The following is a 15,364-nucleotide window of genomic DNA, read 5'->3' on the forward strand; positions in this document are numbered from 1 at the left end:
CCACACAATGTATTACTACAATTTCCTGCCTTTGATTTAAGTCTTTTTATTGATGGCTTTTAAAAATGTATTTGTTGCTTACACATTTATCCTGGAAAATTATGTTATTAGAGTCATTCAATGCTGTGTGCTGGGTAAGATAATCACAAATTTGGTGTGGGTTAGAAGAAGAACAATTAACAGGATTTATGAAACTCTGTAAACAAATGTATGTTAATGATCATTGCTTACATTTGGATTAAAAGAACACTTCACCCATTTGCATAAAGCTTTATATAGTTAGAACCCCAGTCATGTTTTTGAATGGTCGTGCAGTATTTCCTCAGTTGCCGCTGAGACAGGAGAAATACAGATTTCAGCGTTGCACTTCCATCTTTCAATGATGTAAAAACCATCATTTTGCATCATTGAAATAAGGAAGTCCAATATCTTTGTTGAGGTAGTGAGACTACAAACACCCATTTTCTCGGTCAAATAGGCACCAAATTCTAAATGTATGTTACATTTCGACTACAAATATGACACACTTTCAATAAAGATTAATGTTTCTACGGGTGAAATGCTCCTTTAAACAAACATAAAGGAACTATAACCATTATAAGCTTAAATATTGTAGTAAATACATTTTTATTTGTTTTATATTATATTATACTATATTGTTCTATATCATTCCTCGGTACAATGATGTTTGGTGCTTGCTGTTATTAGCATACTTCTGAGATAACGTTGCCCTTTTAAACAAATGTTAAAGTATTAAATATATCAGGGGCGGGTTATCATTTGGGGGCCCTAAGCAAAGTCAGAACCTAAGGACACCATGCAACAACATTGCATACATTTTACTTTATCATCATGGCTGCCCATGCGTTAACGTCATCTAACAGTAGATGAACAATAAACATAATATTCTTTAAGAGTAATTTTTGAGGGGGACAAAAATAATGCAGCCAAAATTTAACTTGTGTATGTTTACAAAGAGGAAACTCTTACTGCTTTATACACTCTAAAAAAAAAGGTTCCTTGAGGTTCTATATAGAACCGTGGGGTTCTATACTTGGCCAGTAGAACCTTTTACCAAAAAACGGGTTCCATATAGAACCCTTGGAAGGCAAAGAACCATTTTTATTAAAATGGTTCTATAATTCACGTTTTGTGACTGAAGTGTAAACTAAAGATTACACAATAATTGCAGACCTACACAACTCATTTACAAACCTACACAACTCATTCACACACCTTTTTGTGTCAATAGGTTGTGGTCAAATAAAGAGAGAGTCAACAAATAGGCTACTAATATTTAGTGTACACTGTAAAAAATCCAACTAATGAAATTTTGGACGGGCAAAAATATATAAGTTAAACCAATTTTTTTGTTTGAGCTAGTTGAGAAGATCTGTGTTTAAAATATTAAATGAATGGTTATTTTCAAATCCAGTCAAAATTCAGAATGGCTAGTGTTGACTGAACTGATTAAGACAAATCAGGTAAATATGTGGACAGCTATGTTTCCTGACAACAAAATGCTCATAATATTACTGTTATTTGGTCACAAAATGTAATTGTAAGAGTTGTTCAGGCGTGAATGTATGTGCTTAAAGTTTAAATATGCGGTCGGTTAATAAAGATAGCGTCTATTTAAAAATGTGCTCGGACACTTTCGGACGTAGATGAGCTCCATATGAGCTCCAGAAAATCACAGACACTTAAGCGCTCGCACCCCGCCCAGCGCAGCCTCGCCTCGGCAAGCCCATCAGACTGCTGGCTCTGATATCTCTGTGGCGTTTAAACATGTGATTTAATTTATTTTGATTTCTCATACTTAACAATGAAAGGGTTATGTTTAAATCATATTTTAGGATTGCACTTAATTGATATTGCTGTTGAGTGATGTTTCATATCTTTTACATTTGTTATAACCGGACTGCATGCGAATTTGAACTTCAGAGCTGAGGAAGCGGGTGGAGAAATAGTCCCAATATCATAACAATCTTAAATAAAACTTCTAAATATGCCCGTGTGTGTACCCGTGTGCGCGCGCGTGCGCGCGACCCGCTCACGCGCGCGTGTGTATGTACAGTATGTGCGTGAGTTTTTAATTTAAAATGTCTTAACTTAACTCGGAAGGATCTGAATGACAGGTCATTTCATCTGAGATCATTCCGCATGTAACAGCCGGAATCACTCACTGTTTCCCACAATGACACGAGTCATCAGCCGTTTCCTCAAGGTCATGTCAGGTAAGTGTTTGTAAATAAATGTTAATTTTAGACTATATTAATTGGCAAAGACGCAAATACTCGACGTTTTTGTAAACATATAAGTTATATAAAGGTGTGTTATGTTATGTGACCGACTTAAAGTGTGTGTTACGTTATGTGTCCGAGTTAAAGTGGAGCTATTTTAGACCCCCGTCAAGTGAGCCGTCATCTGCAAATGCATGGTCAAACCAGCCGCAGCCTAAACTGTGTTGCACGTCACTTAGTAAAATTACGGTACGGATACTTACAGCAGCCAAAAAACTGAAATAGACCAACGCGATTCGACTTCGCGCTCGCGCCGAAAGAATTGACGGCCGCATGACGTCAAAGTACCGCGAGAGCGGGTCGAGAAATAATACGGAGGCTAATTTCGACTCGCTCTCGCAGTGTTTGATGTCATCCGCCTGTCATTTTTTTTGCTATTTAATCGGTTCATTTACCCAATAACAAGATAAACGTATTAACAACTTCTTTTATATTACACATTACAAATAAATTGTCTAATCACAGTATGAGACATTTCACTTTCAATTCTTGACAAAAATATAGGTTTTTTTAAGTGTTTCCAAATGTATTGTAACATTAATTTCTTGTTCATTACTTTAATTACTTTGCCTACAGGATTTATCTATTAACAAGATCTTCTTCAGCATGACCCCACTCTGTTTGTTACTTATCAAAATAAATTACAGCAGATTAACAAAGAAAACTGTACACAAAGACTGTCCACATGAACATGCATTCATTTTTGCCCTGGTATTATTCAAAATTCATAACGTGTAACAAGAACATTTTAAGAATATCTTTTTTAGGATGACCCACACTCTGTTCATGTCACTTTTCAAACTGTTTCACTGGACATTTATAAAGAAAACTATAGGCAAAGTCTGTCAACTATACATCAACCATACATCAACATGCAGCATTTTTACATTGCTATGATTCAAAATCCTTAACGTGTAACAAGAGTATTTTACGAATATCTTATTTAGGATGACCCACACTCTGTTCATGTCAATTTTCAAACGGTTTCACTGGACATTTATAAAGAAATCTATAGGCAAAGTCTGTCAACCATACATCAACATGTTGCATTTTTACATTGCTATGATTCAAAATCCTTAACGTGTAACAACAACATTTTACGAATATCTTCTTTAGGATGACCCACACTCTGTTCATGTCACTTTTCAAACTGTTTCACTGGACATTTATAAAGAAATCTATAGGCAAAGTCTGTCAACCATACATCAACCATACATCAACATGCAGCGTTTTTACATTGCTATGATTCAAAATCCTTAACGTGTAACAAGAATATTTCAGGAATATCTTTTTTAGGATGACCCACACTCTGTTCATGTCACTTTTCAAACCGTTTCACTGGACATCCACAAAGAAAACCACAGGCAAAGTCCGCCAAATACACATCAACCATACATCAACATGCAGCATTTTTGCATTGCTATGATTCAAAATCCTTAACGTGTAACAAGAACATTTTAAGAATATCTTCTTTAGGATGACCCACACTCTGTTCATGTCACTTTTCAAACTGTTTCACTGGACATTTATAAAGAAATCTATAGGCAAAGTCTGTCAACCATACATCAACATGTTGCATTTTTACATTGCTATGATTCAAAATCCTTAACGTGTAACAACAACATTTTAAGAATAACTTCTTTAGGATGACCCACACTCTGTTCATGTCAATTTTCAAACTGTTTCACTGGACATTTATAAAGAAATCTATAGGCAAAGTCTGTCAACTATACATCAACATGTTGCATTTTTACATTGCTATGATTCAAAAACCTTAACGTGTAACAAGAATATTTTATGAATATCTTATTTAGGATGACCCACACTCTGTTCATGTCAATTTTCAAACGGTTTCACTGGACATTTATAAAGAAATCTATAGGCAAAGTCTGTCAACCATACATCAACATACAGCATTTTTACATTGCTATGATTCAAAATCCTTAACGTGTAACAAGAATATTTTATGAATATCTTATTTAGGATGACCCACACTCTGTTCATGTCACTTTTCAAACTGTTTCACTGGACATTTATAAAGAAATCTATAGGCAAAGTCTGTCAACCATACATCAACATACAGCATTTTTACATTGCTATGATTCAAAATCCTTAACGTGTAACAACAACATTTCAGGAATATCTTCTTTAGGATGACCCACACTCTGTTCATGTCAATTTTCAAACGGTTTCACTGGACATTTATAAAGAAATCTATAGGCAAAGTCTGTCAACCATACATCAACATACAGCATTTTTACATTGCTATGATTCAAAATCCTTAACGTGTAACAACAACATTTCAGGAATATCTTCTTTAGGATGACCCACATTCTGTTCATGTCAGTTTTCAAACTGTTTCACTGGACATTTATAAAGAAAACTATAGGCAAAGTCTGTCAAATATACATCAACCATACATCAACATGTTGCATTTTTACATTGCTATGATTCAAAATCCTTAACGTGTAACAAGAATATTTTATGAATATCTTATTTAGGATGACCCACACTCTGTTCATGTCAATTTTCAAACGGTTTCACTGGACATTTATAAAGAAATCTATAGGCAAAGTCTGTCAACCATACATCAACATACAGCATTTTTACATTGCTATGATTCAAAATCCTTAACGTGTAACAACAACATTTCAGGAATATCTTCTTTAGGATGACCCACATTCTGTTCATGTCACTTTTCAAACTGTTTCACTGGACATTTATAAAGAAAACTATAGGCAAAGTCTGTCAAATATACATCAACCATACATCAACATGCAGCATTTTTACATTGCTATGATTCAAAATCCTTAACGTGTAACAAGAATATTTTATGAATATCTTATTTAGGATGACCCACACTCTGTTCATGTCAATTTTCAAACGGTTTCACTGGACATTTATAAAGAAATCTATAGGCAAAGTCTGTCAACCATACATCAACATACAGCATTTTTACATTGCTATGATTCAAAATCCTTAACGTTTAACAACAACATTTCAGGAATATCTTCTTTAGGATGACCCACATTCTGTTCATGTCACTTTTCAAACTGTTTCACTGGACATTTATAAAGAAAACTATAGGCAAAGTCTGTCAAATATACATCAACCATACATCAACATGCAGCATTTTTACATTGCTATGATTCAAAATCCTTAACGTGTAACAAGAATATTTTATGAATATCTTATTTAGGATGACCCACACTCTGTTCATGTCAATTTTCAAGCGGTTTCACTGGACATTTATAAAGAAATCTATAGGCAAAGTCTGTCAACCATACATCAACATGCAGCATTTTTACATTGCTATGATTCAAAATCCTTAACGTGTAACAACAACATTTCAGGAATATCTTCTTTAGGATGACCCACACTCTGTTCATGTCACTTTTCAAACTGTTTCACTGGACATTTATAAAGAAATCTATAGGCAAAGTCTGTCAACCATACATCAACCATACATCAACATGTAGCATTTTTTGCCCTGATATTATTCAAAATTCTTAACGTGTAACAAGAACAGCAACTTGCTGTGTATCACTATGAAAATCCTGCGGACAGAGGCACCTAGATTTGATGCCAGGAGTAGGGACTCTCCAGGCCTACACATACAAGAATTTTACATACATACACACAGGGCCGCTGCTGGTCAAATGGTTGCCCTAAGCGGACTTTTACTGTTGTGCCCCTTTTAGTTAAAAAACAACAACAAAATTGCATGCAACTTTATTAGAATGCTATTGATATCATGTATACTTGCATTTTGACAGCAGCTCAAACTACATTTATACAAATATGCCATTAGATATATATTATAGTCTATATTTCTGCATCTTTACCTGTGTAGCTAATGGACTTTACCTTAATCTAATGTGACAACGCTAATCTTACATGTCCGCTATTTTTTGGGATTACTAAATGTCTTTCATGCAATTACCATTAAAGTCAGCTTTAAGAAAACAGCATATGTCTCTTACAGTTTTTCTCATTTGCTAAAACCCATTGGCTGAACAAAGTTCTCAGTTGCATGAACTGATGTATCTAATTGTACAATCTGTTGTCAATACCTTAAACCATTTCACATCATAAACCACATTTTGCAGATCTCACTTAGACTTTTTAGCAAGACCTCACACCCATATTCATTCTCAAAACACATTCTGCACTCTAATACACATATCATGCATACTGCTAAACACAAGCACACATGTCATTGATTACTGTAAACACAACCACTCAAAATGGATTGAACCAGTTTCAAATAAGGTGACACAACCAATATAAGCCAGTTCACTGTTGTATACTGTAGTAAGTATCATGGATGTCCTGCAAAAGTTTGTTCAAAATCATAATTTCATCTCACAAAAGTACATTTTTACATCATCAAATTTGCTAGTCTGTATGTATGTCATTGTTCATGAACAAGACATTCAAAATGTTTACCCATGTTGTCAATATAACTAGTGTACACAATTATATGTGTCAATATTTTTGGATGTAAACTGTAGATGAATTTACATTTTCACATTATTTCTGTACATTTTCACATTACAGTTCTTCTGAAATTCTAAAACACATTTTTTGAAACCATCACTCATTTTCTCAAAACCTTAAACACAAATCCCAATTTCAAACAAAATTTACAGAACCCTTGACTCTTCCAGCAAAATCAAACAATTCCTTCAAAACCATTTCACTTGTACTCAAAATCAAACTTAGCTTTCAAATCATACACACATAAATCTATAAAACACTACAAAGCAGCCATTAGACACTACCTTAAAAAATGGAAAAAACAACATCCAGGAGATCTGCTTACAGAAAAATACATGTTTATTGTACATTGTAACAACACACTTAAAAATCTATATTACTGTAATCACAAGTTTAGTTCAGTGAATATAGCGAATACTTTACTGTAAGTACTGCAAGTAATAGTAAGTTTTCAATATTACTGTAAGCAGCACTTGTGTTTTGTGAAAAGTCAGCAATCCAACTGCAAATTTTCGTCTCTGGTGTTCTGTTCTACCTCATACTCTTCATCTGCGCCTCAGACTGTTTCCAATCCACACAATTGGTAAAAAATACCATTAGATAAAAGTGTGTAGAATTTTGAGTTGTTGTGTTTGCTCGATGATAATGGCTGTGGTGTGGTGGTGTTCGGCTTTTGCCTGCCTGTGTTTGGCATTTGTAGAGCGGGTGCATTGCGGTGTGAAATGTGTGTTTCAGTGAGAAGTTTGTGTTTAGAATTTTGCAAAAAGAGTGCATGATTTGAAAGATGTGTTTAGGCCACTATGAATTTGGTTCAGAGATTGGGGTTTAGTGTTTTAGCAATTCAGAAAAACTGTATTTCTTCAAATTACAAACATTGTGATTTAGAAATATGTTTTAGAGTACAGTGTAAATGTCAAAATTTTTGTAAAATCCAAATTTCAGGATTCACTTGACAGGAACTTATTAATTCTTTTTACATAAAAAAAAAAAACAATAGAATACATGCTTCATGCTTAGAGTCAGTGGCGGTCCTGGCTAGATTTACGCCCTGGGCGAACCATCCCTTGGCCGCCCCCAGAAAAAAAAGAATTACCCTCAAATCCCGCCACCAACATGTATTATTTTATTATATATAATCTTAAATACAAAAAGGTAACAAGAACAGAGAAAAACAAGATAAATAAATGTAATACAGTATATAAACACACACACACTCCTCATCAGACTCCACAACCATGTCTGTGGCTGCTGTTGAAGTGTCTGACTCCTCATTTTTGTCAGTGGGTGCTCTAACTTCAAAATATTTCAGAAATGCCCCTGAATTTACAATTAAGATCCAATATGTAAGTTAGATACACTTACATCACACATGCATCAGTTACCCAATTAAAATGACCATAACTCACATTAGTTTATAGGATGTTAACAAATGCTAATCATACACTACAAATTATTTAAAAAGCTATATGACTGTGTAGCTTACAAAATGGCTTGTCAATTTATATTAGAAGTTATTTAAGTTCACATATAGCGTATAGCAATAAAAAATGACACAGTCAGGAGGTCTGTGTGAGCTTGCACTTGTTGTGTTGCAAACACAAACTAGACTGTGTGTTGCCTATGGGTGAATTTAGTTGCATGACATGGTGCCTCAATTCTAATAGTTGCTAGTTCAGCAAAACTAAAACAAAACAAAAAAACAGTCGTGTTCTGTGGCTAATAGCAACATATTAGCAAGAGAGCGAGGCTAATATAAATAACATTAGCTCGTAGAAATCGGCATACCTTTATCTTTTGCCCATTTTTCCTCATCTTCTTTTCTTATTTTTCTGATCTGGGCAACTTATGGCTTCTTTGGTCTTTTAATTTGATCCATGATGATGAAGACTCGACATCATTAACTTTGCATTACATTTTGCCAACAACAAAGTCCGTTCGCCCGTCAATCAACCGGTGTCACGTGACGTGAGTCACGTAGATGACTGACTCTACAGATTTTTTTTCTCACAAAATCCAATTGATAACATGTTCGTAGGTATATGGGTCTATGTTAATTTTAGGAATGAAAAATAAAATGATTTTGGAAGCAGACGCAGCAGTTTGTGTTGTATGGCCTCTGGTCTGGGATCAGTCTATCCCTCACTCGCCCCCCTTAAGGCGAGCGAGCGTTTTGCAGTCGCAAGCTGTTTCCCCGCCCCTTTCTCCCGTGCCTCTTCTGACACGCACACAACCTGTGTATGACTCTTAGCACTAACTTGAGATGGAAATGAGCGTTTGTCTAAAAAACCGCTTGGATTTTTTTTTTTTTTTTTTTGAGTGCGCTCGTGCGCCCTCACATAGATTGCGCACTGGGCGTTCGCCCACATTGCCCATAGCAAAAACCGGCCCTGCTTAGAGTAACAGATGGTCACCAATTTTGCATTACTTGCACAATGAACTAATTACTAAATGTTGATGTATAGTTGATGTATATTTGACAGATTTTGCCTATAGTTTTCTTTATAAATGTCCAGTGAAACAGCCTGAAAAGCGACATGAACAGAGCCCGGGTCATCCAAAAGAAGATATTCCTGAAATGTTGTTGTTACACGTTAAGGATTTTGAACCATAGCAATGTAAAAATGCTGCATGTTGATGTATGGTTGATGTATGGTTGACAGACTTTGCCTATAGTTTTCTTTATAAATGTCCAGTGAAACAGTTTGAAAAGTGACATGAACAGAGTGTGGGTCATCCTAAAGAAGATATTCCTGAAATGTTGTTGTTACACGTAAAGGATTTTGAATCATAGCGATGTAAAAATGCAACATGTTGATGTATAGTTGACAGACTTTGCCTATAGATTTCTTTATAAATGTCCAGTGAAACAGTTTGAAAAGTGACATGAACAGAGTGTGGGTCATCCTAAATAAGATATTCATAAAATATTCTTGTTACACGTTAAGGATTTTGAATCATAGCAATGTAAAAATGCTACATGTTGATGTATGGTTGACAGACTTTGCCTATAGATTTCTTTATAAATATCCAGTGAAACAGTTTGAAAAGTGACATGAACAGAGCGTGGGTCATCCTAAAAAAGATATTCTTAAAATGTTGTTGTTACATGTTAAGGATTTTGAATCATAGCAATGTAAAAATGCAACATGTTGATGTATAGTTGACAGACTTTGCCTATAGATTTCTTTATAAATATCCAGTGAAACAGTTTGAAAAGTGACATGAACAGAGTGTGGGTCATCCTAAATAAGATATTCATAAAATATTCTTGTTACACGTTAAGGATTTTGAATCATAGCAATGTAAAAATGCTACATGTTGATGTATGGTTGACAGACTTTGCCTATAGATTTCTTTATAAATATCCAGTGAAACAGCTCGAAAAGTGACATGAACAGAGCGTGGGTCATCCTAAAAAAGATATTCTTAAAATGTTGTTGTTACACGTTAAGGATTTTGAATCATAGCAATGTAAAAATGCTACATGTTGATGTATGGTTGACAGACTTTGCCTATAGATTTCTTTATAAATATCCAGTGAAACAGTTTGAAAAGTGACATGAACAGAGTGTGGGTCATCCTAAAAAAGATATTCTTAAAATGTTGTTGTTACATGTTAAGGATTTTGAATCATAGCAATGTAAAAATGCAACATGTTGATGTATAGTTGACAGACTTTGCCTATAGTTTTCTTTATAAATGTCCAGTGAAACAGTTTGAAAATTGACATGAACAGAGTGTGGGTCATCCTAAAAAAGATATTCTTAAAATGTTGTTGTTACACGTTAAGGATTTTGAATCATAGCAATGTAAAAATGCAACATGTTGATGTATAGTTGACATACTTTGCCTATATTTTCTTTATAAATGTCCAGTGAAACAGTTTGAAAAGTGACATGAACAGAGTTTGGGTCATCATGAAGAAGATATTCCTAAAATGTTGTTGTTACACGTTAAGGATTTTGAATCATAGCAATGTAAAAATGCTACATGTTGATGTATGGTTGACAGACTTTGCCTATAGATTTCTTTATAAATATCCAGTGAAACAGTTTGAAAAGTGACATGAACAGAGTGTGGGTCATTCTTAAAAAAGATGTTCTTAAAATGTTGTTGTTACATGTTAAGGATTTTGAATCATAGCAATGTAAAAATGCAACATGTTGATGTATGGTTGATGTATAGTTGACAGACTTTGCCTATAGTTTTCTTTATAAATGTCCAGTGAAACAGTTTGAAAAGTGACATGAACAGAGTGTGGGTCATCCAAAATAAGATATTATTAAAATGTTGTTGTTACACGTTAAGGATTTTGAATCATAGCAATGTAAAAATGCAACATGTTGATGTATAGTTGACAGACTTTGCCTATAGATTTCTTTATATATGTCCAGTGAAACAGTTTGAAAAGTGACATGAACAGAGTGTGGGTCATCCTAAATAAGATATTCATAAAATATTCTTGTTACACGTTAAGGATTTTGAATCATAGCAATGTAAAAATGCTGCATGTTGATGTATGGTTGACAGACTTTGCCTATAGATTTCTTTATAAATATCCAGTGAAACAGTTTGAAAAGTGACATGAACAGAGTGTGGGTCATCATGAAGAAGATCCTGTTAATAGATCAACTAAACCCTGTAGGCAAAGCAAGAAAGTAATGTTACAAGACATTTGGAAACATTTAAAAAAACTATATTTTTGTCAACAATTGAAAGTGAAATGTCTCATACTGTGATTAGACAATTTTTTGTAATGTGTAATATAAAATACGTTGTAAGTACGTTTATCTTGTTATTGGGTAAATGAACCGATTAAATAGCAAAAAATGACAGGCGGATGACGTCAAACACAGCGAGAGCGAGTCGAAATTAGCCTCCGTATTATTTCTCGAGCCGCCCTCGCGGTACTTTGACGTCATGCGTTCGTCAAATCTTTCAGCGCGCGCGCGCGAAGTCGAATCGCGTAGGTCTATGACAGTTTTCTGGCCGCTGCAAGTATCCGTACCGTAATGTTACAAAATGACGTGCATCACAATTTAGGCGCCGGCTGGCTTGACCATGCATTTGCAGATGACGGCTCACTTGACGGGGGTTATTTTAGTTACGATAATACCGGACAGGGTTTAGGACTCCGTCTTAATTATAATTGGGACATTTTTACAAACAAACCTTATAAAATACAATACTAGTGTGCATTTTGAGACAAAACAATAGCACTCATATGTTAACAGATGTCAGTATTTTAGTCAGTGATAAGTCCTGTCCGAGAAAACCGCCCAATAGTGTTTAATTCAATTATGTGTGATCTCTGAGGGAAACTTGGCAATTTTAGGGTATAAAATCTTTCACCGTCAAGCTTTATTATATTAAACATGTTATTTATGTATGTGTGTGTGTTTATATTCCTCTGTTTATTAAACCAGAGGGGTGGTGATGTGGAGAGGCAGACCAGACCACCACCATACGCGAAGATGAGCCTCGAGGCTTGACAGTTATTTTTTCAAACTGAGGAGTTCGGACTCCGGACCGTCATTTCCGCTTGTTTGTACCCTGAGGTAAGTAAACTTTCTACATTTTTTAAACGATATTACTGAAATATTTAGTATAATTAGTTAATTTATTTTGTTAGAGTAGGTCTTGTGCTAAATAGTGATACTAGAAGCTACATTTTTAATATTTACCTCAGTTAAAAAATACTGCTGGTAACGTTAAAGCACTGACGGGCTTCGTCAACCGTCAGTTATAAAAGCTCTGTTAAATACATTTTGTTCCTGGTTTTAATGAATTACGTTACAGTCCTGCTTTATTTCTTTGTCATTTTCAATTAAATTGCCAAGCACAATAAGACAGCTGTGTTGTAAGGAGACGAAATTCGAGACAGGGGTGTTATTTCAATGAAGCGCGTGGTCAAAGGAACCGGGTGGAAGACGGTGGAAGGGAAATTATATGTAAATGTTTGTCGCAGTTTTACACATATTCCGTGAGTATTTTTTGCTTGTTCACGAGTGTTTTATCAGGGTTGGAGCTAAACCTTGAAGGAAAGTGGAAACTGCTGGCCACAGTTAAGAACTTTCTGCTGGTCTTTATTATAAATGCACGATTGCAGTGCAGCGTTTGTATCCGCAAGTCTAGATATGCATGTTTTCTGTGATGCACACCATTAATTAATGTGATGGTAGCTGTTAAGACACTTACATTTAACATTCAAATGTTTTAAAAACCAAACGTGTTCAGGTTTTTATGTGTATTTGGTTTGTGAAGTGTAATTTTTTTTCCTCTCCCTCACAGATAACCATGGTTAATAAATGGTCAGACACGTCACTGGCTTTAAAATATAAACCCCATTGATGCAAAAAGGTAAGGTGCTTAAAAGGACCTTGTAAGACTTCGTCACTAATGTTCATTAAAGAGAAAATAAAAAGAAATCTGTGTTTTGTAGCTTTAATGATAATTCTTACTGTATGTATTTCATTTAGAATTTAACATTAAAGACTGTAAAGTGTTTGAGGATTTAATTTAAATTCTGTATATTTCACACTATTTTTTTATTGAACATTGTGTTTTGAAAAATACATCACTAGTCAATTGCAACCTCAAGTTAATGTAGACTTTAAGGAACTTGTTTGTCTGAAAGTGGATATATAAAGATTTTTTGTTTTAAGATGCTGCATGGAATGACAATGTGGTTTGGAACAGACTTGGTGAAGAACATGGAAACATCTCTTAATAAAATGGCCCCAAACATCATCAGGAGTGCAAAAGAAGGAAGTAAAAAACATCTCTACGTCAATCTCATTGGAGAGGAAACCACAGAAGGTGCTTGTTCTTTGTCCAGTGTAAAGTAGCCTTATATGCATAGTCAATGTAAAGGTTCTAGCACCTATAAATTGTATAAGTGAAAATATGAAAATAATGTTAGTATAAACTTTTTCCTTGCCATTGAAGAGTAAACTTGTTAATTAAGAGACGCTGGCTGAGAAAGAGTTAAAGTTTACCCACAAATTAAAATTGTCTTCACTTTCTTCAGCAGAACACAACAGAAGAAATTTTGAAAAAGTATGGTAATCGAACAACAATGGTGCCCATTGACCTGCATTGGTTTTGTGTCCAGTTGTTCGGTTACAGACATTCTTCAAAATCTTTTTGTGTTAGTGTTCTGCTGAAGAAAGAAAGCTGTGAATGTTTGAAATAACGAGTGAGTGAATGAGTTTTCTTTTTTGAGTAAAATGTCCCTGTAATTGATATCTGTACCTAATGTACAATAATTTGTATCTTTGTAGGTCTGGTGAGGAATGCTGCACTTATGTTATTGCAAGCATTATTTCAAGAAAATCCCAGCTTCCTTACTGTGTAAATAGTGTAAGTATAGTCTTCTGTAATTTAGTTAGCATTTGAGGCACTTTATTTAAAGTAACATTCAATGCAAATATAAAACTATTACTCTGTTTACCCTTAAATAGCATACAGCTCTACATCAATTATTATGAGTCTTCTTGGTTCGTGAGTGTCGCTTGCCTAGTTGTCATACTTTATTTGTGTTATTATGGGATAATTTTAAGTCTATTTGATGGCTTCTGTTAATTGGTAAAAAGCACTTAAAAGGTGAAATGTTTGTTTTACAGGAACCCAAAGGTCCCACACCAACCATAGTGTTCAACGGCTCTCCTGATCTTTTCAAATCTGAATATATCAACTTTATAATGGACAATGTGAACTTAATATGTGGAAGACATTGACATCACAGGCTGTGGAATGACTGTGTCACAGGTCGGAGAAGCGGACCGCCCCTGTCGCGGATCACGCTCCTCCTAGTTCCACCTTGAGGAGGTCCCAAAGCACCCCAATGACCAGACAAACCAGAGGTAAGTAAAATATAGAAATAGAAACTTTATTTAAATTATTTAAAACTAAAGTGGGGAATGGGAAAGGGAATCTAAAAATCTCGCTTCTCGCCCTCAGGGGGAGTATTACGGGGCCAGGGACGTTGGAGGGGTTTCCACGTGACTCCAGCTGGAACACCGCTACAGAGCGTATCTGGGTGGGTTGGGCAGCCCCTGATGGCATCCACAAAGGTCCAAGACCCTCCAAAGGTGAGTACGGACGACAAGGACACAGCACAACACTTCAAGAAAGCTTTGTGTATTTCCGTTTCAAGAGGTTCTTACTTGACTGTTGAACAGTGTTTCTTCTCTCTCCACAGCTCCTAGCCGTAGCAGAACTCAGCACCCGAAGGACTAACAACCCAGCCGGCATCTGCAGCGTATATCCAACGCGATCAAACTTCACTCTGACAAGTAACTTCCTATACACAACCATGCCGTCCTTTCGCCCGGACCAGCCCCGCACTCTTTCCGCCCGCTACCTAGCGGTCGCCGGATCAGCAGAGCCTGCGGACTCTTCGGAGGCTGGTCTTCGTTGTGCTGCCCAAGGCGGAAGTTGACTCGCCCGAAAATCGACCCTTCCAGTAACTTCTACCTTCTCTCTTTATATCCTCCTCCCAGGCGTGGCTCGCCCAACCATCGCTCGCCACGTCACTCACACAGCTGTGCCTTGTTTCA

At 35.6% G+C, this 15,364-nt stretch overlaps 1 long non-coding RNA gene across 4 annotated transcripts; it reads left to right on the forward strand.

Moving 5' to 3' along the window:
• The first annotated feature begins 1,827 nt into the window (after positions 1-1,827).
• Positions 1,828-14,151, forward strand: LOC141365301 (uncharacterized). 4 transcript variants are annotated; one of them, XR_012370540.1, is made up of 5 exons: positions 1,828-2,237; positions 12,230-12,361; positions 13,095-13,163; positions 13,469-13,622; positions 14,087-14,151. It is a non-coding gene; the product is annotated as an uncharacterized lncRNA (long non-coding RNA). The 4 variants fall into 4 exon arrangements; XR_012370538.1 differs by lacking the exon at positions 1,828-2,237 and having other exon boundaries at positions 11,918-12,361; XR_012370539.1 differs by lacking the exons at positions 1,828-2,237; positions 12,230-12,361 and adding an exon at positions 12,455-12,786.
• The last annotated feature ends 1,213 nt before the right edge of the window (positions 14,152-15,364 follow it).

Source organism: Misgurnus anguillicaudatus, chromosome 7, assembly GCF_027580225.2.
Source record: "Misgurnus anguillicaudatus chromosome 7, ASM2758022v2, whole genome shotgun sequence".
NCBI classification, from domain to species: Eukaryota; Metazoa; Chordata; class Actinopteri; order Cypriniformes; family Cobitidae; genus Misgurnus; species Misgurnus anguillicaudatus.